At 40.8% G+C, this 23,329-nt stretch overlaps 1 protein-coding gene across 1 annotated transcript in view; it reads right to left on the reverse strand.

Moving 5' to 3' along the window:
• Positions 1 to 17,812, reverse strand: part of egln2 (egl-9 family hypoxia-inducible factor 2) — a 116,603-nt gene extending 98,791 nt beyond the window's left edge. Inside the window, exon 1 of the mRNA XM_051934241.1 lies at positions 16,845 to 17,812. The gene's annotated coding sequence lies outside the window, so the exon portion shown is untranslated. The remainder of the gene's footprint in view (positions 1 to 16,844) is intronic.
• Positions 17,813 to 23,329: the final 5,517 nt, after the last annotated feature.

Raw genomic sequence — 23,329 nt, forward strand, 5'->3', positions numbered from 1 at the left:
AATCGCACATTAACGTAGTTTTTGTTATTATTATTATTTTGAAAGCCTCAGTCTCGCTAGTGATTGATAGAGATTATGGAAGATAAAAATTTATATATTAACATAAAGAGCATATTAGCATAAATAGCCATAAAAGTAATTAACAGCTTCTGGAGCATTAGATTTAGCATAAATTAGAATGTCAAGCAAATAAGATACAGTGCATCCGGAAATTATTCACAGCGCATCACTTTCTCAACATTTTGTTATGTTACAGCCTTATAACAAAATGGATTAAATTCATTTTTTTCCTCAGAATTCTACACAAAACACCCCATAATGACAACGTGAAAAAAGTTTACTTGAGATTTTTGCAAATTTATTAAAAATAAAAAAATTGAGAAAGCACATGTACATAAGTATTCACAGCCTTTGCCATGAAGCTCGAAATTGACCTCAGGTGCATCCTGCTTCCCCTGATCACCCTTGAGGTGTTTCTGCAGCTTCATTGGAGTCCACCTGTGGTAAATTCAGTTGACTGGACATGATTTGGAAAGGCACACACCTGTCTATATAAGGTCCCACAGTTGACAGTTCATGTCAGAGCACAAACCAAGCATGAAGTCAAAGGAATTGTCTGTAGACCTCCGAGACAGGATTGTCTCGAGGCACAAATCTGGGGAAGGTTACAGAAAAATTTCTGCTGCCTTGAAGGTCCCAATGAGCACAGTGGGCTCCATCATCCGTAAGTGGAAGAAGTTCGAAACCACCAGGACTCTTCCTAGAGCTGGCTGGCCATCTAAACTGAGCGATCAGGGGAGAAGGGCCTTAGTCGGGGAGGTGACCAAGAACCCGATGATCACTCTGTCAGAGCTCCAGAGGTCCTCTGTGGAGAGAGGAGAACCTTTCAGAAGGACAACCATCTCTGCAGCAAACCACCAATAAGGCCTGTATGGTAGAGTGTCCAGACGGAAGCCACTCCTTAGTAAAAGGCATATGGCAGCCCACCTGGAGTTTGCCAAAAGGCACCTGAAGGACTCTCAGACCATGAGAAAGAAAATTCTCTGGTCTGATGAGACAAAGATTGAACTCTTTGGTGTGAATGCCAGGCGTCACGTTTGGAGGAAACCAGGCACCGCTCATCACCAGGCCAATACCATCCCTACAGTGAAGCATGGTGGTGGCAGCATCATGCTGTGGGGATGTTTTTCAGTGGCAGGGACTGGGAGACTATCAGGATAAAGGGAAAGATGACTGCAGCAAGTACAGAGACATCCTGGATGAAAACCTGCTCCAGAGCGCTCTTGACCTCAGACTGGGGGCGACGGTTCATCTTTCAGCAGGACAATGACCCTAAGCACACAGCCAAGATATCAAAGGAGTGGCTTCAGGACAACTCTGTGAATGTCCTTGAGTGGCCCAGCCAGAGCCCAGACTTGAATCCGATTGAACATCTCTGGAGAGATCTTAAAATGGCTGTGCACCGACGCTTCCCATCCAACCTGATGGAGCTTGAGAGGTGCTGCAAAGAGGAATGGGCGAAACTGGCCAAGGATAGGTGTGCCAAGCTTGTGGCATCATATTCAACAAGACTTGAGGCTGGAATTGCTGCCAAAGGTGCACCGACAAAGTATTGAGCAAAGGCTGTGAATACTTATGGACATGGGATTTCTCAGTTTTTTTATTTTTAATAAATTTGCCAAAACCTCAAGTAAACTTTTTTCACGTTGTCATTATGGGGTGTTGTGTGTAGAATTCTGAGGGAAAAAATGAATTTAATCCATTTTAGAATATGGCTGTAACATAACAAAATGTGGAAAAAGTGATGCGCTGGGAATACTTTCTGGATGCACTGTATGTCAAGCAAATAGTTAAATAAAAAAGATTAGTCATATTGCTTTATTTCTAAGCTTGAAGCAGAATTACCAATTTGGGAAAGGAAGGACAGAATAGAAAGAGAATGACGCACAGAAACTATCAAGGACAGAAGAAGGGGGAGCATGTACACCTGTTGTTCAAAAATTAGGAAGCTGAGAAATGATACCAATGACATAATATAGAAAAATGGTCCTGGTAGGCACGTGAGAAGCCAGCTGGAATAGTGAATCAGCAGAAACAGCAAAAGGCATTGCTACTAACAAGGTCAAGATGATGTAATGCATGAAGAATAAAATTAGTATATTCATGTACTAGTATAAATATCCATCCATCCATCCATTTTCCAACCCGCTGAATCCGAACACAGGGTCATGGGGGTCTGCCGGAGCCAATCCCAGCCAACACAGGGCACAAGGCAGGAACCAATCCCGGGCAGGGTGCCAACCCACCGCAGGACACACACAAACACACCCACACACCAAGCACACACTAGGGCCAATTTAGAATCGCCAGTCCACCTAATCTGCATGTCTTCGGACTGTGGGAGGAAACCCACGCAGACATGGGGAGAACATGCAAACTCCACGCAGGGAGGACCCGGGAAGCAAACCCAGGTCCCCAGGTCTCCCAACTGCGAGGCAGCAGCGCTACCCACCGCGCCACCGTGCCGCCCCCTAGTATAAATAAATATAGAGAAATATATAAGTATTAACCTTAGTGCAGATATTAATGCAAGTCAGGCCTGCCAAGCAAATCCTCTTTAATAAAATCCCCGTGTGCGTCCATGTGTCCGTGTGTGTGTCCGTGTCTTCTGGTGTAGTGCGTATGCGCGGGGCACTCTTTAATAAAGGACATCATTGCTGAGAAGAGTGCTGATTGAGTAGTCGCAGCCGCGCACATAAAATCCGTTGCTGGGGAGACGCCACACATACAATAATCAGCTGCACGCCAGCACAGATTAAAATACCTGCTGGGGAACTGCACAGTACTTGCTGGAGAGACACCACAGGCACGATTATCAGCTACACTCCACACATTACATCAGTTGCTGGGGAGACTGTGCTGATTGCCCACTGTTGTGACAGAAAATTAAACGCATATTACGGACAAGGTGGAAGTACAGGGAAGGGCGGAATGAGTGGCAGACTCACCGGCCTCTAGCAGATGCTTCAAAGGCTGCCTGACGCGTCACACAAGACAGAGAAGGCGAGACCTATAAAATATCGCGCGGCTGATCCAATCGGATTTCGGGAAATGAGGGAACACCTAAAACATAAGGCGCGAAAAATCCAATCGGGTACTGATACGTGGAGACCAGCTTCCCCAAAGAGGTGGGATTAGTGTGTGTTGTTGTGCAAGTGTTCACTCTGAGGATGTCAGATTTGCGATTAAGAAGCTTGGCCCGGTAAAGTGTGAGTCGTTGAAGGAGTTTTCCTAAATATACGAATTTTCATGATATTACAATAGGATGACTTTTAAAAGTAGATTTATTTTCGCGCACAATAATCAGCTCCACGCCAGCACACATTTAAATACTTGCTGGGGAACTGCACAGTACTTGCTGGAGAGACGCCATAGCAAGCTACAATAAAGAGAGGCAAGATAGGAGATCTTCAAATAGACACAGCACATCAATCAACAGCCACAGAGGAGAGGATAAATGTAATATTAATTATACTTACTGTATTGTCATATACATTTCTATTTTATTTTTAATATTATTTTACTTCACGCTTCTTGCAAAAATATTTTTGACTCAAAAAAATTAAGACAAGAGACAGAATGAGGTCAAGGTCCCTTGCCATTTAATATAGACTGATCCTACTAGTGTTTATGCACTACTGTTCTAGCGCCCGTTATTGTAACGGGCTTAATGTCTAGTGATTAAATAAAAGCACATGCCATATTTCTTTTTAATTAAAGCTTAGCTTTAAGCTACCAAGTATAAACTAGCTTGCAAGCCAAGGAAAGGGAAGTGATAAGGGAAAAGCCCAAAAATGGAAGAAAGAACTTCTGCCCGGCCGAGGACCAATCAAAATAAGCAAAAACAGAAAGTAAAAATGAACAATTGACAGTAAAAATACCGAAGGCCAGCTGCAGGGAAAGTCAGGAGATAATAATGTTTCCCATGAGAACTTGAGGTATCGGCTGGGCAGGTGCAGAGGGGAGTCAGAGAAAAGAGCAAATGAGCTAATTTGAGCAAGGTCAGTGTGATAAGAAATTACTATGTAAGTTTTGAGTCCTGAACTGTTCAAGGCTCAGCTCAATTTGGCCGTATTGGGTTGAGTCCGTGTTATTATTTTTGTTGTTATTTTATTGCAATAAAACTATTAGGTTACGTTAGGTTAGGTTAGGGTTAGGTTTCTTTATTTAGTCATGTTTACACAGGAAAACATGAAATTTGCCTTCTCAGTTGCATCTAATAACAGGTAACAGACAGAATGAAATAAAACAGACAAATAGAAATAAGAAAGGTTAAGGTAAGGCAGTTAGATAAAACATATTTATACCAAAAAAAAAAAAGGTAACAGGATATATATCAAAACCTTAAACATTATCTCCGATATTTCTTATTGAAAAGTCGTATGGCACTAGGAAGAAAGGAGTTTCTGGAGCGATTTGTGTGGGTTTTCAAAGCAACTATCCTTCTTGATTTACTGAAGTTTAGTTCTACATGTAATGGATGTCTGTCATCAGTTAAATGATTTCCAGTTTCTTTAGCATTGCCCTCTGACACACACACACTAGTCAAATCATCTACATCAGCCCCAATAACTTTAGCTACATACTTCGTAATCTGCTAGAGCTTTTTTGAGTTTTGGTTTGTCAGACTATTAAACCAGGCAATGAAACTGAAAGTGATCACGGACTGGATCATACTACGATAGAAGGACAACATGAGGTCCTTGTCTACTTTAAATAGTTTGAGTTTATGGAGGAGAAATAAGCGCTGGTTGCATTTAGAAAATAACTATAGACTCTGTTTGCCTATCCTGAGTCCTAATAGCCTTCATTTCAGGTAAAAAGCCTCTTGGTGACAATTTTTCGTCACGACAAGATAAGTGATCTTCTTGTTACATCGCTTTTCGAAACATTTTTGCTAGAAGGAAAGTTAGCTTTGTCGACTTGACCTTGGTTCCCTGCGCGTGCACGAGTAGCGAAGAGCAAACAGCTTCTAAAATGGCATGTGGAGAGAAACCAAAGTGAATGCTCAAAGCAAAACTTTTTTCGTATTATCACTGAATCGGATTCTGACTCGTCGGACTCTGACTTTGACGCAAGTGATCTGGAGATGGAGATCGAAAACGAAAGTAAGGTACCGGCATCAGCTGATCGGTCCCCAGCAGATTGTGGTGCCGAACACATTCGTGTAGCTGAGGCACCGATGGCAACGTTCGCCTGGTTGGACAGACCATTACAATGACAGGAGGTACAAACCAGATTGCGTCTCACTGCAAATGCCTCCCCAGCGCACCCGTCTTACGAAGACAGCCAGGCAGCCAGCCCACCGTGCATTCCTGCTGGCCATCGAGCTTCCTCAAAGTGCAAACAGGCACCGACAGCAGGTGCAACAGGCAGCAACAGGCAGCAACAGACATTTTATGTTGATTTATGTGTGAAGCCATTGCTTTGTGCTCTTTTCAGAAAACTGAGTTTTTTGGAAAAAATATTACCTCTCAAAGAGTTGCTACTGAACATACGACTGTTTATGCTGCTCCCTGATAAAAGAAAATGTTTCTGCTGGTAGAAACAGATTTGGAAATGTGAACTTGCTGTTGCTCGGAAGGTGCCTGTTATAATGTTGTGATCGTGGCTCTGGACTCTGAGAGGAACAAACTAGATAAAACGTTAATGCCCTGGCAGTGGCAAATAGCTTTGGTTTTATATTTGATTTGATAACATTAATATTTAAGTTGAGATTTACAAAAAATATTTTAACTGCTGCTATGTAAAGGGAATACTGCTGTTAAAAAGCACCTTATTTGTTTAAAGTGATTGCAAACCAAATACACGCAATACACTACTTTTGAGTCCATTACTGAATTTTGCACGTAACAATTTGATTGAATTGCAATTAAAAATTTTAATCGCTGCCCAGTGCTAATTATACATTGTCTCTTCTTTCTCAAAACCCAAACCTTACTTTTCTTATTCACATCTTTCATGTTTATTTTCCATCCTAACCACAGGCTGAATGCGCCCTTTGTCTAGAATGGTAATCATTGCGTTTTCAATCAGTAAATCAGTGGTTCTCAAACTGTGGGGCGGGCCCCCCTAGGGGGGGCGCGAAGATGTGAAAAGAAAGAAAACAAGAATCAAAAATATGAAAAATACATCTATTGGAACCAAAACAAATTAATTTAAACTACATTCTGATACTAGAAAAAGAAATACCGGGTTAGACAGATGTCAATAAAAGTTAAGTAGGTATAATAAAATATGCATCTATGATGTATCATTAATTAAAAAAGAACAAATTGGTATTAGTGGGCTCCTTTCAATGAAACATTAGGGAGGGGGGCGCGATTAAAACTGTTATGAAAACTCGGGTCGCAAATACTTAAAGGTTGAGAAACGCTGCAGTAAGTTATCAAATCTTCTTCTTTCCGCTGCTCCCGTTAGGGGTCGCCACCAGTAATATTTCAATTCTGATATTAATTGTAGTTTTAGTTTCATTTTATTAAATTAACTTTTATTTTTATTTCGTTCCAGTTTTCAGTGGAGTCAACTATTTTTATTCATATTTAGTTCTGTGTTTAAAATTGTAGTCTTTATTTTATTTACTTCTGGCCTTTTTACTTACTGTTAGTACAATTTTAGTTTTTTTTTCTGTTGCAAGACCACAAACGCCAGCCTACACGCATTTCATTCAACAAAATACAGCGATACCTCTGGTCATGACCGTAATTCGTTCCAAAACTCTGGACGCGACCTGAACGTAATTTCCCCATGAGATTGTATGTAAATACAATTAATCCATTCCGGACCGTACAAACTGTATTTAAATATACATTTTTTAAGCACAAAAATAGTTAATTATATCATAGAATGCACAGTGTAATAGTAAACTAAATGTAAAAACACTGAATAACAGAGAAAACTAACGTTGTAAGAGTTCATGCTAAACCCTTACGAACCGCTCGCTGTAAACACTTTTTTATGAGTTTTAAGCACAGGGGAAAATAATTAAATGCCACTTCTCTTGCAAAACTTTTCACGCCATCCTCTACTGGCTTTAAATTCCTCACCTTAGCCACTCAGAGAAGGAGTTTTTTTTCAGCAAATCGCCATGAATCTTCCTGGCTTTCTTGCATAACATCGCCTCACTTACGCTATCCCCTGCAAGTTGCTTTTTGTTCAACCACACTAGCAACATTTTTTCCACCTCTTCCAGCACTTGAGGCCTCTGCTTGGTTAACATTGTAACTCCTTTTGGAACATTAGCTGCTTTGTTAGGCCCTGTATACGCAAACAAAAGAAAATGGGAAACAGAGAATGGCAAATCATTGGCGCGTACAAACGTGCGTAGGGTAACTGCCCGCCAGTGTTTTTGTTCGCCACCAGAGTGTGTGGTCGTGAACAGATGCAAAGTTTTGGCAAACTTTTTGATCGTAAACCGATTTGTACATGTTCGGGAAACAATCGTGACCAGAGGTTCTACTGTACACTTACAGTTCATAATGACGTTAAACACAGCTTGACTATCAATGATCAAACAGATGAAGTGGCCTAATGAGTGTAGTCGGCAGGATCAAATGTTTAAACCAAAGAAGCCAGTCTGTGCAAGCACATTGCTGTTAAGCTTTAAATGAGCACATATTTCGAGAGATTTGCTCTTGTTGCCACACAGTGAAAATATTCGCTCAACGAACGCCTGTGACGCAGGCACACAGACGAGGTCCTCAGCCACTGGCGCCAGCAGACTGTATGGTGACGATTTCTGCTGCCAGTACTGAAGTGCAGTCCTGGTGCCAGAGAACAGCTGGACTTTCCACTAAGTACTGATCCAGCTGGTCCTGCTCTTCTCTTCTCCAGAGTGTCCTTGCACTGCTTAGTGCGCCTACAGCAGTCAGTGGGAGCCTGCTGGACCATCTTGATCTAAAGATGTCCTACAACTCTGCATTTCGACTAAAACACAAATGAAATGGGTCACATTCCTGCTGTTGCAAAACCAAAACATTTGCATTTCATTGATGTATTTAGTGAGAAATCAAGTGGCTGCTGTTCACGTGTTGTGCTTAATGTGCCTCGGGTGATTTATTTTTTTTGTTCATACTCAAGTTAGTGATGAAGGACTTGACGATTGCCATTACTGACAAAGGATGGATATAACCCAAGGTTATAATTGAAAATAAAAAAGAAAGATTCACATGAGAAAAATAAGTTGTGTTTTTTGAGAAAGAAGAGGCCATGTAAAGCACCTTGAGCATGGGAAAGGCACTATATAAATAAACTTATTGTTATTATTATTACTAGGGGGCAATGCCCTCTGCTCGCTTCACTCACCAACCCCCAGGGGTGGGCGCTGGGTGCCAATTACATTGTGGCTGAGCCCCTCGAAGGGCGGCGTGGAGCCCCTCCATTAGAGAAAGTGATTGTATTTAATAAGATGGTACTGTATATAGAAGAGTATGGGGAGTGTGGGAGGAAGACAGTTTGGTCCTTAGTTATTATACATAGAAAATCAGCTACTTGGGTATTTCACTACAACTCCTTATTTTAAATACCACTGAATAATAAAACATAGTAAAAATTTAAAAAAAAGTAAAATGTAATAAAAAAGTAGATAAAAAATTCAATTACCGTATATACTCGAGTTTAAGTTCTCCCACAGATAAGTCGGGAGTTGGTTTTACATTATAATTTCTGGTATTTTATAATGTCGGTCATATATATATCGAATGAGGAAAACTCGCTTTATTGGTCCAAGAGATTACGATATGCTAATGCCCACCTGAGAGAGTAACCACGGAGCATACGGCCTTTTTCTTCTATACGGGTGCGTCAATGCGCTGTATCAGCGTGTGCTTCTAACCTCTCTTTCTCTCTATTGTGACCACACAGTGATACCCAAACTATTCCGAAGCGATGTTTGCACTGATTTGTGTTTTTTGTATCTCACACCCTCATACACCTTTATCGTAAGAGCATCCCTTATCTACGATGGAGCGTTCGATCAGAAGAAAATATGAAGCTGGTTTTAAATTAAACATCATTGAAGGGTCGAAAGAAATTGGTAACTGAACTGCTGCAACAAAATTCAATGTGTCTGAGAAACTGATGTGAGGTGAGAAGAGGCAAGAAATTGAAGTGTCGCAATTTTGAACGGGCGTATAGGTAGGGGTCTGACTTTATTATCGATTTTTCAGGTTTCAAGAGCTGACTTATACGTGATGTGCCAGGCGGCTGGGGACCCTACACAGCTGGGACACCTGGATGGTCCACGAGAGGGTCGATACCTCCCCATGGGCTACGAGAGGGCAGCTGCCCGGGTCTGCTTGGGGGCCATTGGAACGGAACATCCCTATGGGAAGATGTGGCCACTGCCAGGGGGCGCACGGACAGTTAATGGAACCCTGGATGGCAGCAATTCCGCCACATCAGGAAGTGCTGCTGGAAGAAATACCAGGGATACCCGGAGTGCTTCCGGGTGCTCTCCTGACACTCCCACCACACCAGGATGGAGCACCTGGAGCTCGCCCGGGTCATTATAAAAGGGGCCGCCTCCCTCCAGTAGACGAGCCGGAGTTGGGAGGAAGGAGACGGAGCTTGTGAGGAGGGGAGTGGAGGTCCGAGAAAGAGAAAGAAAGAAGAAAGAGTTGTTGGGATAAGGCATTGTGGTGCTGTAAAGAAAATAAAGGACTGTGTTTTTGGACATTCTGGTGTCTGTCTGTCTGTGTCCGGGGGTGTGATTTCTGCAGTGAGTAAATACGGTACATTAACGCCTTGTCAAAAACAATATTATGAATAACGTTATCCATTCTCTAAACGTTGCTTTTCTGTATTTCTGTTCAGGATATTTTTCTCTTGCTCGTTTATTGGACGATTCTCTTTGTTCTTCATTTTTTATTACATGCAGCTCTTTCTTGTTCGTTTTTTGTTTTTTGACGTTTATTATCAGCTCTTGCCACTCTTTTTCTGTCGTGATCTACAGTGCATCTGGAAAGTATTCACAGCACATCACTTTTTCCACATTTTGTTATGTTACAGCCTTATTTCAAAATGGATTAAATTCATTTTTTTCCTCAGTCATTTTTCCCTTTATCCTGACTAGTCTCCCAGTTCCTGCCGCTGAAAAACATCCCCACAGCATGATGCTGCCACCACCATGCTTCACTGTAGGGATGGTATTGGCCTGGTGATGAGCGGTGCCAGGTTTCCTCCAAACGTGACGCCTGGCATTCACACCAAAGAGTTCAATCTTTGTCTCATCAGACCAGAGAATTTTCCTTCTCATGGTCTGAGAGTCCTTCAGGTGCCTTCTGGCAAATTCCAGGCTGGCTGCCATGTGCCTTTTACTAAGGAGTGGCTTCCGTCTGGCCACTCTACCATACAGGCCTGATTGGTGGATTGCTGCAGAGATGGTTGTCCTTCTGGAAGGTTCAGAAGGACCTCTGGAGCTCTGACAGAGTGACCATCGGGTTCTTGGTCACCTCCCTGACGAAGGCCCTTCTCCCCCGATCGCTCAATTTAGATGGCCGGCCAGCTCTAGGAAGAGTCCTGGTGGTTTCAAACTTCTTCCACTTACGGATGATGGAGGCCACTGTGCTCATTGGGACGTTCAAAGCAGCAGAAATTTTTCTGTAACCTTCCTCAGATTTGTGCCTCGAGACAATCCTGTCTCGGAGGTCTACAGACAATTCCTTTGACTTCATGCTTGGTTTGTGCTCTGACATGAACTGTCAACTATGGGACCTTCTATAGACAGGTGTGTGCCTTTCCAAATCAGGTCCAGTCAACTGAATTTCCCACAGGTGGACTCCAATGAAGCTGCAGAAACATCTCAAGGATGATCAGGGGAAACAGGATGCACCTGAGCTCAATTTCGAGCTTCATGGCAAAGGCTGTGAATACTTATGTACACGTGCTTTCTCAATTTTTTTATTTTTAATAAGTTTGCAAAAATCTCAAGTAAACTTTTTTCACATTGTCATTATGGGGTGTTGTGTGTAGAATTCTGAGGAAAAAAATGAATTTAATCCATTTTGGAATAAGGCTGTAACATAACAAAATGTGGAAAAAGTGATGCACTGTGAATACTTTCCGGATGCACTGTAAATTCGACGTTCTTGAATAGATGATTTGCGTCTCTGCCTCGCCATTATGAGCAACTCCGTTGAAGGGTGAGTTAGTGGCACTGGAGATAGGATGTGCACAGTAGGAGAAATGATTGGACGAGCGGTATGGAGGGGCGTGGTCAAGGCTGAATAACGCCGACACGAAGGAAAACTTTTTCAATATAATAGAGAAAGATGATTACTATTATTAGGATACCAGAAAAAATCATTTTTAAAATGTCTGGCCATTCCTACAGTGCATTAAGCTGCTCTGAAGATTAAACCCGAGATGATTTTTTCACATTTGACAGGTCAAACCCTGATGCAGATTCTTGTTATTTATGACCTTTTGAAAAGCCCCGTGTAGCTCTCTAAACATGGAAACCACATCAGCAGGCTGCGTCAGTTAGAAGAAGGCCTTCTGAAAGCCGAAGACGCAAAAGATTTTTTTTCCTATTTTTGAGGGTCTGCTCTTACCAAGTGGTGTCCTCTGGACCAAACATTTTGATTTTGTTACATACTGCGCCTATAAAGGGACCAGAATGCAAAATGTGAGCCTGCTATGTGGTTTAGTTTTTGTGAAATTGATTCACAAATTAAAGCCGTGTCAAATTTGACACCCCTCTGCCCCTCACAAAACTGGCTGTGTCTTGGAAAGTATTGATCTGACCTCAAAATCATTCGACAGGAGGTCTCCCGGATGACATGGCTACAACTGGGATTTTTTTGGTCACAATTTTTTGAGACCGAAGTGCCTGGTGGGGTTTCTGAAAAATCAGTGGATTGGACGTGGAAAGTTCTGTACTCCTGCAATGCAGTCGGCTCTGGCGTGACGTCAGGGAATCACAACCAAACGCCGCATTTTTCTTGATGGTCTCCCATCCAAGCACTGGAATAAGCGAATGAGAGATTTCAGTTTTTGAATTTTTAATAAACCTGCAAAAATTTCATAAAACATATTTTCACTTTATCATTAGGAGGTGTTGACTGTAGATTGATGGGCAAAAATGTCAGATTTAGCCATTTAGAATGAAGTCAACAACACAATCGAGTGTGCAGAAAGTGACGGGCTCGGAGTTCTGCTTTAGAAAATGTCCAAAACTAAACCGCCATTCAAAACAAAAGTAATAAAGGTGCAAATTGAAACAAAAAAGGAACAGATAAAAGTGATAATTAAAACATTTTATAAATGAATTTAAAAGTACAATACATAGTGTAGAAAGCAAAGGGGACTGAATACTTTCAGAAACCACTGTACGTTTAAAGTATAGCTCAAAATGTGTCAGAAAAAGTTCAAAAGTAAAACCCCAACTGAATTATTTCTTAAAAAAATAAATGTTTAAATTGAAACAAGAAAAAAGAACACATAAAAGTGATAATTTTTTTTACGTGGATGTATTTAAAAGTACAATAAATAAAGCGCAGAGGGGATTGAATACGCTCTTAGTTTACTGAACGTTTAATGTATGGCTCAAAGTACTTTAGAAAAAAGTCCAAAACTAAACCACCATTCAGAACAAAAGTAATAAAGGTACAAATTGAAACAAAAAAAGAACAGATAAAAGTGATAATTAAAACCTTTTTATAAATGAATTTAAAAGTACAATACATAGTGTAGAAGGCGAAGGGGACTGAATACTTTAACAAACCGCTGTACGTTTAAAGTACAGCTCAAAGTGTGTCAGAAAAAGTTCAAAAGTAAAACCCCAACTGAATTATTCGTAAAAAAATAAATGTTTAAATTGAAACAAGAAAAAAGAACACATAAAAGTGATAATAACAATTTTTTTTAAATGGATGTATTTAAAAGTACAATAAATAAAGTGCAGAGGGGATTGAATACGCTCTCAGTTTAGTGAACTTTTAAATGTATGGCTCAAAGTACTTTAGAAAAAAGTCCAAAACTAAACAACCATTCAAAACAAAAGTAATACATTTTCAAATTAAAACAAGGAAAAAGAACAAATAAAAGTGATAATTAAAACCTTTTTTTAAATTAATTTAAAAGTACAATACATAAAGTGTAGAAAGCAAAGGGGCCTGAATACTTTCTGAATCCACTGTACATTTAATGTACAGCTCAAAGTGCTTTAGACAAAGTTCAAAAGTAAAACCCAATCTGAAATATTTCATAAAAAAATAAATGTTCAAATTGAAACAAGAATAAAAACAGATAAAAATGATAATAAAAACCATTTTTACATGGACGCATTTAAAAGTACAATAAATAAAGTGAAGAGGGGATTGAATATGTTCTCAGTTTACTGAATGTTTAATGTATGACTCAAAGTGCTTTAGAAAAAAAGTTCAAAAGTAAACCGCACTATAAGTATTTCATAAAAATATTAAACAAAAATAATAATTGTTCTACTTGAAACAAGAAAAAAAACAAAATGTATCTTTTTTTTAACAAAAATGAATTTAAAAGTATAATAAATAAAAGTGTAGAAACTGAAGGGAGATGAAAACTTTCTGAATCCACCGTACTTGTAAATGTTTATTCAAAGTGCTGTAGAAAAAGTTCAAAAGTAAACCGCCATTCAAAACAAAAGTAATACAGGTACAAATTGAAACCAAAAAAGAACAGATAAAAGTGATAATTAAAACCTTTTTTTAAATGAATTTAAAAGTACAATACATAGTGTAGAAAGCGAAGGGGACTGAATACTTTCAGAATCCGCTGTACATTTAAAGTACAGTGGAACCTCGGGTCACGACCGTAATTCATTCCAAAACTCTGGTCGCAACCCAATTTGGTCGTGACCCGAAGTAATTTCCCCCATAGGATTGTATGTAAATACAATTAATCCGTTCCTGACCGTACGAGCTGCATGTAAATATATATACACTCGCTTGCTCACACTCTCTCTCACTCGCACTCTCTCGCTGCCCAGAGAGAGACCTAACATGTGCGGAAATCATCAGCACGTATGAACCAGATGGGAAACTGGCTTGTCCGTCACCTGAGTGTGTGGTCGTGAACAGATGCAAAAGTTTGGCAAACTTTTTGGTCGTAACCCAATTTGTACGTGTTCAGAGACGTTCGTGACCCGAGGTTCCACTGTATAGCTCAAAGTGCTTTAGAAAAAGTTCAAAAGTAAAACCCAATCTGAAATTTTGTGTAAAAAAATGAATGTTTGAATTGAAACAAGAAAAAAAGAACAGATAAAAGTGATAATAAAAACCATTTTTTAAAAGTACAATACACAGTGTAGAAATCGAAGGGGACTGAATTACTTTCAGAATCCGCTGTATGTTTAAAGTATAGCTCAAAGTGCTTTAGAAAAAGTTCAAAAGTAAAACCCAATCTGAAATTTTGTGTAAAAAATAAATGTTTAATTTAAAACAAGAAAAAAGAACACATAAAAGTGATAACAAAATTTTTAACATGGATGTATTTAAAAGTACAGTAAATAAAGTGCAGAGGGGATTGAATACGCTCTCAGTTTACTGAACTTTTAATGTATGGCTCAAAGTGCTTTAGAAAAAAAGTCCAAAACTAAACCACCATTCAAAACAAAAGTAATAAATGTTCAAATTGAAACAAGGAAAAAGAATAAATAAAAGTGATAATGAAAACCTTTTTTTTTAATGAATTTAAAAGTACAATACATAAAGTGTAGAAAGCAAAGGTGTCTGAATACTTTCTGAATCCACTGTGTATTTAATGTACAGCTCAAAGTGCTTTAAACAAATTTAAAAGCAAAACCCCAACTGAAATATTTCATAAAAAAATAACTGTTCAAACTGAAACAAGAAAAAAAAACAGATAAAAATGATAATAAAAACCATTTTTACATGGACGCATTTAAAAGTACAATAAATAAAGTGAAGAGGGGATTGAATATGTTCTCAGTTTACTGAATGTTTAATGTATGACTCAAAGGGCTTTAGAAAAAAAGTTCAAAAGTAAACCGCACTATAACTATTTCATAAAAATATTAAACAAAAATAATAATTGTTCTAATTGAAACAAGAAAAAACAAACAAAATGTATCTTTTTTTAACAAAAATGAATTTAAAAGTACAATAAATAAAAGTGTAGAAACTGAAAACTTTCTGAATCCATTGTACTTGTAAATGTATATTCAAAGTACTGTAGAAAAAGCTCAAAAGTAAACCACATTATAAATATTTCATAAGAATATTTAACAAAAATAATAAGGGTTCTAATTGAAACAAGAAAAAAAAAAATAAGGATAGGGGTTGATTTGTTTTGAATCCATCCATTTTCCAACCCTCTGAATCCGAACACAGGGTCACGGGGGTCTGCTGATTTTTTGTAAAAATTGATCTATTTGTATGGAATGATGACAATAAAATCAATAAAATTAAAAAAAAGAAACAAGAAAAAAAAACATAAAACTGACAATTAAAACTTTTTATATATAAAAATGAACGTATGAATAAATAAAAGTATAAAAAATGAATCCTTTTGGAGTCCACTCTATGTTTAATGTATAGCTCAAAGTGGTTTAGAAAAAGTTTAAAAATAGAACCCAATTCGAAATATTTCACAAAAATATTTAACAAAAATAATAACTTGAAACAGGAAAGTGAACAGATACAAGTGATCATTATATTCAAATATATTTAAAAGTACTACAGATGCGCATTAATAATATAAAGTGTGCAGAACGTGAAGGGCACCGAGTATTTTTTTTTAATCAACTATGTGGAAGGTGCGCTATAAAGATGCTTGTTTTATTATTATTTTTATTTTCTTTTATTAAATATAGCAGCCCCCCTTGCTTACACACTGCACCAGTACATGGCGGGGCACATTCTCTTTCTTTCTCTCTCACACACACACAAACACACTGTCATTTTAAAGCCACCATAAAATCCTGCAGCCTTTAATTGCTAAACATTTTGGCTTCAGAATGGGTTTGGGACTCCACGCCGCGGTTTATTTAGTTCTTGGGAGCCATCAAACCGCACCCCCTACCTCGCCGTGCGTGCCAATTAGACGCAATGAGATTGGCGTCCCTGCCAGGATTGGTTCCTCCTTATAATGGAGTAAATAATCAGCGCCTTGTGCACGGGAAAGGCGCTAACTAACTAACATGTATTATTATTATTATCTGTCAAAACTTTACTGACCATTTTAGTTCGGAAAATCGGAAATGTAACTTGTTTTACTAAACTTTTAAACATAGACCATATTATGATAAACCAGATCCTCCTAAAACGGGCAGACAGCCCCGTAGAGTTGCTGCTCATATCGCCGGTACTGCCCAGCTCTCTAAGATTTGTTATGATTTTTTTTTTCGCTTGCCGTTTACACTTGTTAGGATTTTTTCCGCGTTGATTATAACACACAGATCACACCTTCATCGTGCTTTACTTGTCAGGTCTGAGGATTTCAATTCTTTTCGTATACAATTCCAACTTCTATAAGTGCGGCTCATCAAGTCAGGTTTTGGTTTCGCCGCCCTCGCCCGCCTCTCTCAACTCAGCCCGGATGAGTTCTGAAAGGCGTTTCCACGATGACGAACTGACAATCACCGGCGATTTTTGGTCTCAGTTTTAGTACACCGTGACATGCGAAAAGCCACTCGTTTAAACGGTTTAGCTCAACGTGTCCCTGTTGCTCTCTCTCTCGCGCGCTCCGGTGATCTCAACAGGGCGCACCGTTAAGCGCAGCTGGCCGGTCAAGGTGGCCGTTACCTACAGATAAGTTTTAACTCTTATTTGGGGCATCCTTACCTGAAACGGCAGCCTTCCCCTCACCGGACTCCTCCTGCTCCTCTTGACTTGTTCTCTTGGCACACCCTACCGAAATCTTCATTCAGATGTTCCCTTTATGAAAAAAACGTAGGAGTTTCAGTTTCGGTAACTGAATCTTAGCGAGCGAGGACTGCGTAACGCGTCCCGCCGGTGGTGGAAAGTCAAATCGAAGCTCCGTTTTTCGGGTCTCTAGATTTCCCGTGCCCGATGTGTTTATTTGGCAGGGGTGTTCTTCTCCTTCTCCTTCTCCTCGTCCTCTTCACTTTATGCAGGTGCAATCCGCATTCAAGAAAAAAAAAAAGATTTCCGGCGCCCTTTTAGATCGCAGTTACCGTTCCTTTAAAATTGTTTCCTCGTAGTTTATCAATGCCCAGAACTACACCGACGTCATAACTAATAAAACGACAAAGTGTAACTCACTATGCAGGACTGAAATGTACAGCAACGGGGTTAAAACCGTTCACCTCACAAGGTTTCGGCAAACTGCGGCGCCTCAGTTTATTGTACTGTAAATGCGGTGTTGGCCAATCGATGAAAATAAAAATAAATAAATAAATCCCAAGAGAAGTGAGAGTTCTGTGCGATCTCTTCTTAGAATTCGTGTTATTATTATTTGGATCCACATGAAGCCAAGCGATCTCGTGTTACACATACACTACACTCCTCTCCGTCACACACCAAAAAAAAAAAATCCCGTAAAAAACAAAGACTGGGGCGTCTCTGGAGAAATATTTATATATATATAAATCCTTGGCTCTCTGCGTCGATTCACTCCTCCGTGATAAACGGGTAAGTTTAACATCAAGAAATAAAAAGTGGTGGAATAAAGAAAACGAAAAGCCCAGAAACAGCTCGTCTTAGCTTCGGTTCCACCTCATCCCTGTGGCAGTTTGGAAGAGGAGCTCTCCATGGCCCTCTCTGTCAATTACACGTGCACACCGACACACTCGGGTCACGTGACGCAGGCGCCGTCATCGGCGGTGCGCGCCGCCAGGGGGAGCCGTTTCTTCTCATCGGACTTTTCTTCTTTTACTTTTTCTTAACTGCGACGTTTCTTATTTTTTTTTTCCTTTTCTAGTTAGCAAAACATATTGTAACACTTTCACACACGTATAATCCAAATGGGATGGTCACGGGCGAATCGGAGTCTATTTCGCTAGCATCGGGCGCAAGGCAGAAACTGTTGTGGCAGAAACACGTTGCTCAAAGAAGGCCCTGGGAGACCTCAGGATGTGCAGGCGGAATGGTACCCTCGTTTTATTACAAAAAGTACAGAACCGTCTCAGTTCAGCCAAAAAGAGTGGGGCTTACCTCACTCAGCTCATTCGTCACCCTCATCTGACTCCCGACATTTGGCCCTGCCTCTAATTAGCTCCACCAATATTTCCCAGCCAAATGAATGTAACGCTGTTCTCACCATCATGCCCACTTGACAGGGCAAAATCATATTAGGTGATATGTAATAATTGCTCAATATATTATTAATTTGATTTGTTGTTGATGGTTCTTTAATGTACATGATATAAAAATACTGCTGTGGTGGGTTGGCACCCTGCTGGGGATTGGTTCCTGCCTTGTGCCCTGTGTTGGCTGGGATTGGCTCCAGCAGACCCCTGTGATCCTGTGTTCGGATTCAGCGGGTTGGAAAATGGATGGATGGATAAAAATACTGTAATGACCTCAACATCAGGTTCGAAAAGAAGAAGAAGAAGAACAACATTTATTTATATAGCACATTTTCATACAATGATGTAGCTCAAAGTCAGTCATTGCCCAACCTGCTATATCCTAACACAGGGTCACGAGGGTCAGCTGGAGCCAATCCCAGCCTACACAGGGCGCAAGCCAGGAACAAATCCTGGGCAGGCTGCCAGCCCACCACAGTATGTGATATTATCTACTGTTAAATTGTGCTCCGTACTTGTAATATTTTTATTTTTAAACTGTATTGAGGATTTGTTCTGCTCTGTGTATTGTATTGTATTGACCCCTTCTTTTTGACACCCACTGGACACCCAACCTACCTGGAAAGGGGTCTCTCTTTGAACTGCCTTTCCCAAGGTTTTTTTTTTTTGGATAGTGTTTCCTTGTCTTCTTAGAGAGTCGAGGCTGGGGGGCTGTCAAGAGACAGGGCCTGTTAAAGCCCATTGTGGCACTTCTTGTGTGATTTTGGGCTATGCAAAAATAAATCATATTGTATTATATTGTATTGACAGGCCCTCTCCCCACCTTACACCCACCCAGTACCTGCCACCATTATTTCCAGTCCTCAGCTCACATTCACCACGTTGGGTCTGGAAGGGGGGATTTGGGGAGGGTTGCCTGTCAGCCCCTTTCTGCATACCTGATCTTGACTTATGAAATATAGGGTGTCCATAAACTCTGCGCGTAATTTAAAATAGTTGTAACTTTATAAATATATGTGAGAAATAGAATTCGTAAAAAGGATTAGAAAGATTGATGTATCTTGTTTTGTTTATTTTTTTTTTTTTTTGTCTTTAGAAGTTTTATTTTTGCCGTATTTGGGGAACTGAAAATCCACATGAGTGTGTTGAACATGAAAGAGAGTCTCCCAAAGTCCATGCGTGGTGTGCTTTGGGAAAAAATCGAGTCATAGGGCCATTCTTCTTTGAAGGGTGTGTTGTTAATTCGGCCTGTTGCTCTGACATCACATGTGATGAAGACCATGGAGAGGCTGCTGCTTCACCACCTTAGGCCACAGGTTCAACACACCCTTGACCCTCTGCAGTTTGCATATCAGGAGAAGGTGGGAGCAGAGGATGCCATCATCTACATGCTACATCGATCCCTCTCCCACTTGGACAGAGGCAGTGGTGCTGTAAGAATTATGTTTCTAGACTTCTCTAGCGCCTTCAACACGATCCAACCTCTGCTCCTTAGGGACAAGCTGACAGAGATGGGAGTAGACTCATACCTAGTGGCATGGATCGTGGACTATCTTAAAGACAGACCTCAGTATGTGCGTCTCGGGAACTGCACGTCTGACATTGTGGTCAGCAGCACAGGAGCGTCACAAGGGACTGTACTTTCTCCGGTCCTGTTCAGCCTATATACATCAGACTTCCAATACAACTCGGAGTCCTGCCACGTGCAAAAGTTCGCTGATGACACTGCTATCGTGGGCTGCATCAGGAGTGGGCTGGAGGAGGAGTATAGGGACCTAATCAAGGACTTTGTTAAATGGTGCGACTCAAACCACCTACACCTGAACACCAGCAAAACCAAAGAGCTGGTGGTGGATTTAAGGAGGCCCAGACCCCTCATAGACCCAGTGATCATCAGAGGTGACTGTGTGCAGATGGTGCAGACCTATAAATATCTGGGAGTGCAGCTGGATGATAAATTAGACTGGACTGCCAATACTGATGCTCTGTTCAAGAAAGGACAGAGCCGGTTATACTACCTTAGAAGGCTGGCGTCCTTCAACATCTGCAATAAGATGCTGCAGATGTTCTATCAAACAGTTGTGGCGAGCGCCCTCTTCTACGCAGTGGTGTGCTGGGGAGGCAGCATTAAGAGGAAAGACGCCTCACGTCTGGACAAACTGGTGAGGATGGCAGGCTCTATTGTTGGCATGGAGCTGGACAGTTTAACATCTGTGGCAGAGCGAAGGGCGCTGAGCAGACTCCTGTCAATCATGGAGAATCCACTGCATCCACTAAATAGTATCATCTCCAGACAGAGGAGCAGCTTCAGCGACAGACTGCTGTCACCGTCCTGCTCCACTGACAGATTGAGGAGATCGTTCCTCCCCCAAACTATGCGACTCTTTAATTCCACCCGGGGGGGTAAACCTTAACATTTAACATTATACAAGTTATGGCCTGTTTTTCACCTGCATTATTATCATTCTTTAATTTAATATTATTTATTGTATCAGTATGCAGCTGCTGAAGAATGTGAATTTCCCATTGGGATTAATAAAGTATAAAAGTAAAGTCATATTGTCATTTAAACCATAAATAATATTAAGGTGTAATAGTTCAAAAGTCAAAGTATGACTTTTATGTCCGTGAGGCAACCATTGGCAGGAAAAATCTGACCTGAAACCCCATAGAGATGGCAACCAATGGGCATCCTGGGAAAGTCACTTCACCTGCCTCTATCTATCTATCTATCTATCTATCTATCTATCTATCTATCTAATGGTGATAGCTACTGTATTTAGAAATGCTGCAAAATTACTTTATTCCTCAAGTTGAACAATTAAAACTGGGCTCTGAGCCCTTTCTTATTTGCAATGGTGATGGACAGGTTGACAGATGAGATTAGACAGGAGTCCCCGTGGACTGTGTTGTTTGCTGATGACATTGTGATCTCTAGTGAGAGTAAGGAGCAGGTTGAGGAGACCCTGGAGAGGTGGAGATCTGCTCTAGAAAGGAGAGGAATGACGGTCATTAGGAACAAGACAGAATACATGTGTGTGAATGAGAGGGAGGTCAGAGGAGTGGTGAGGATGCAGGGAGTAGAGTTGGCGAAGGTGATCCAGACCTCCTCAGGGCAATGCCAATGATGCCAAGGTCAGAGCAGGTAGTTGACCGTGTCAAAAGCAGAGGAGAGGACAGATGACATGTTGGTCACTCCACCCAGCTGGCAACATGTTCACGATAGTAGGTAGACCCGTCTCGATTTTACTTCTACTATCAATGGCACAAAGTAAGTGGACTGTGAATGAGTCACTTTTTGCACCAAGGGCATGTCCCTCTGCTGCTGTTGAGTGTCCATTTTCCTTCTTGTTCCCATATTAGCCCAAGATTTACCTACATTTCAATAAGCAGATTTCTCTGCATGAAAAAACTCTGCAGCTGCATGAATAAAAGGTAAAGTACCACTTCCGGTTAGCAAAAATAGCTCAAAAGTTGATAGAAATCATTCTAGCAGGTGGCGCCCTCAGAACAATTTTAGCAGTGGAGGGGGCTAGAGAAAAAATTGAGGGGGTGAAACGAATCAAATGTTTACTACTGTATATTTCTAAAATGGCTGATGGTGGTAATGACTGTTATTAATTAACCTGTTCACTGCCAATTTACATGGATTGTCAAATCCATCCACCCATCCATATGCCAAACCCGCTAAAATCCTGAGCAGGGCTGTGGTGAAGCTGAAGCCAATCCCAGCATCGGGCACAAGGCAGGATCAACCCCCTGGAGAGGGCACCAATAAATACATAGATTATTAAAATGATATTCTGCATCATTTACACTGTTATGGGTCGATGTAGCTTGAGTTCAAATGAGCATCAAATGAAGTTGTTGTACTCAGCTGTAGTTTTAATTGTAAATGCTAAATAGAGAAATACACACTCAAATAAAAACAAACCATATTTAATTTTAGTTATGGTTTATTTATATCACACTAAAGACCAGCCCTGGTAAGAGACAAGCTCATGGTGGTGCAGGTAGAGGAGCCTATGGGGTCCGGGACAATGGACTACCTGACAGACAGACCTCAGTCTGTAAGACTCAAGGACTGCATTGGCAACACTGGAGCACCACAAGGAACAGGCCTGTCTGCTTCATTCTGTACATGCCAGACTAGAAATATAACAGCAGGTCAGGTCACTGGCAGAAATTCTCAGGTGATTCTGCACTTATGAGGTGTATTGATAAAGGGGGATGAGACAAGGGAGAGGAGTCAGGGGGAGAACTTTGAGGAACATTGGCTCTGAGGCTAGGGATCTGCACTGGCATTTGGAAGGTTGCCGGTTTGAACCCCGTAAATGCCAATAGGGACTCTGCTCTTTTGGGCCCTTGAACGAGGCCCTTAACCTGCAATTGCTGAGCGCTTTGAGTAGTAAGAAAAAGCGCAATATAAATGCAAAGAATGTCTGCCATGTAACATCAGCAAAACAAAGGAACTACTGATTGACTTTCACCACACCAAAGAGTCATTGTCCCTATTCAGGGAGTAGATGTGGACCTGTTCCACTCCGACAAGTACTTGGGGGGTCCACATCAATGACTGGGCTGGTTTCATGACACAGAAAAATTACAGAAGAAATGGTAGAGCAGTTTTGCTTTTTTTTTTTTACTTTGAGACAAAAAGATTTGATCTTTCCAAATATTTGAAACAGTAAATCACAGTGACATCTAGTGGCAGAAAGAAATCAGTAAACGGTTTTGAAACCAACACATTCTCTGTAGCTGTGGTCCAACGAGGTACTAACTGAGAGACTGAAGAACTGTGTGAGCAACAGTGGAGCACCACAAGGACCAGGCCGGTCTGCTTCATTCTGTGTGGAATGGCGGAGTGGTGGCTCTGAGGCTAGGGATCTGCTCTGGCAATCGGAAGTTTGCAGGTTTGAATCCCGTAAATGCCAAAAGAGACTCTGCTCTGTTGGGCCCTTGAGCAAGGCACTTAACCTGCAATTGCTGAGTGCTTTGAGTAGTGAGAAAAGTGCTATATAAATGCAAGAATTGTGTACCATCCATCCATCCATTATC

The sequence above is a fragment of the Erpetoichthys calabaricus genome, chromosome 1, assembly GCF_900747795.2.
Source record: "Erpetoichthys calabaricus chromosome 1, fErpCal1.3, whole genome shotgun sequence".
Classification (NCBI taxonomy): Eukaryota; Metazoa; Chordata; class Cladistia; order Polypteriformes; family Polypteridae; genus Erpetoichthys; species Erpetoichthys calabaricus.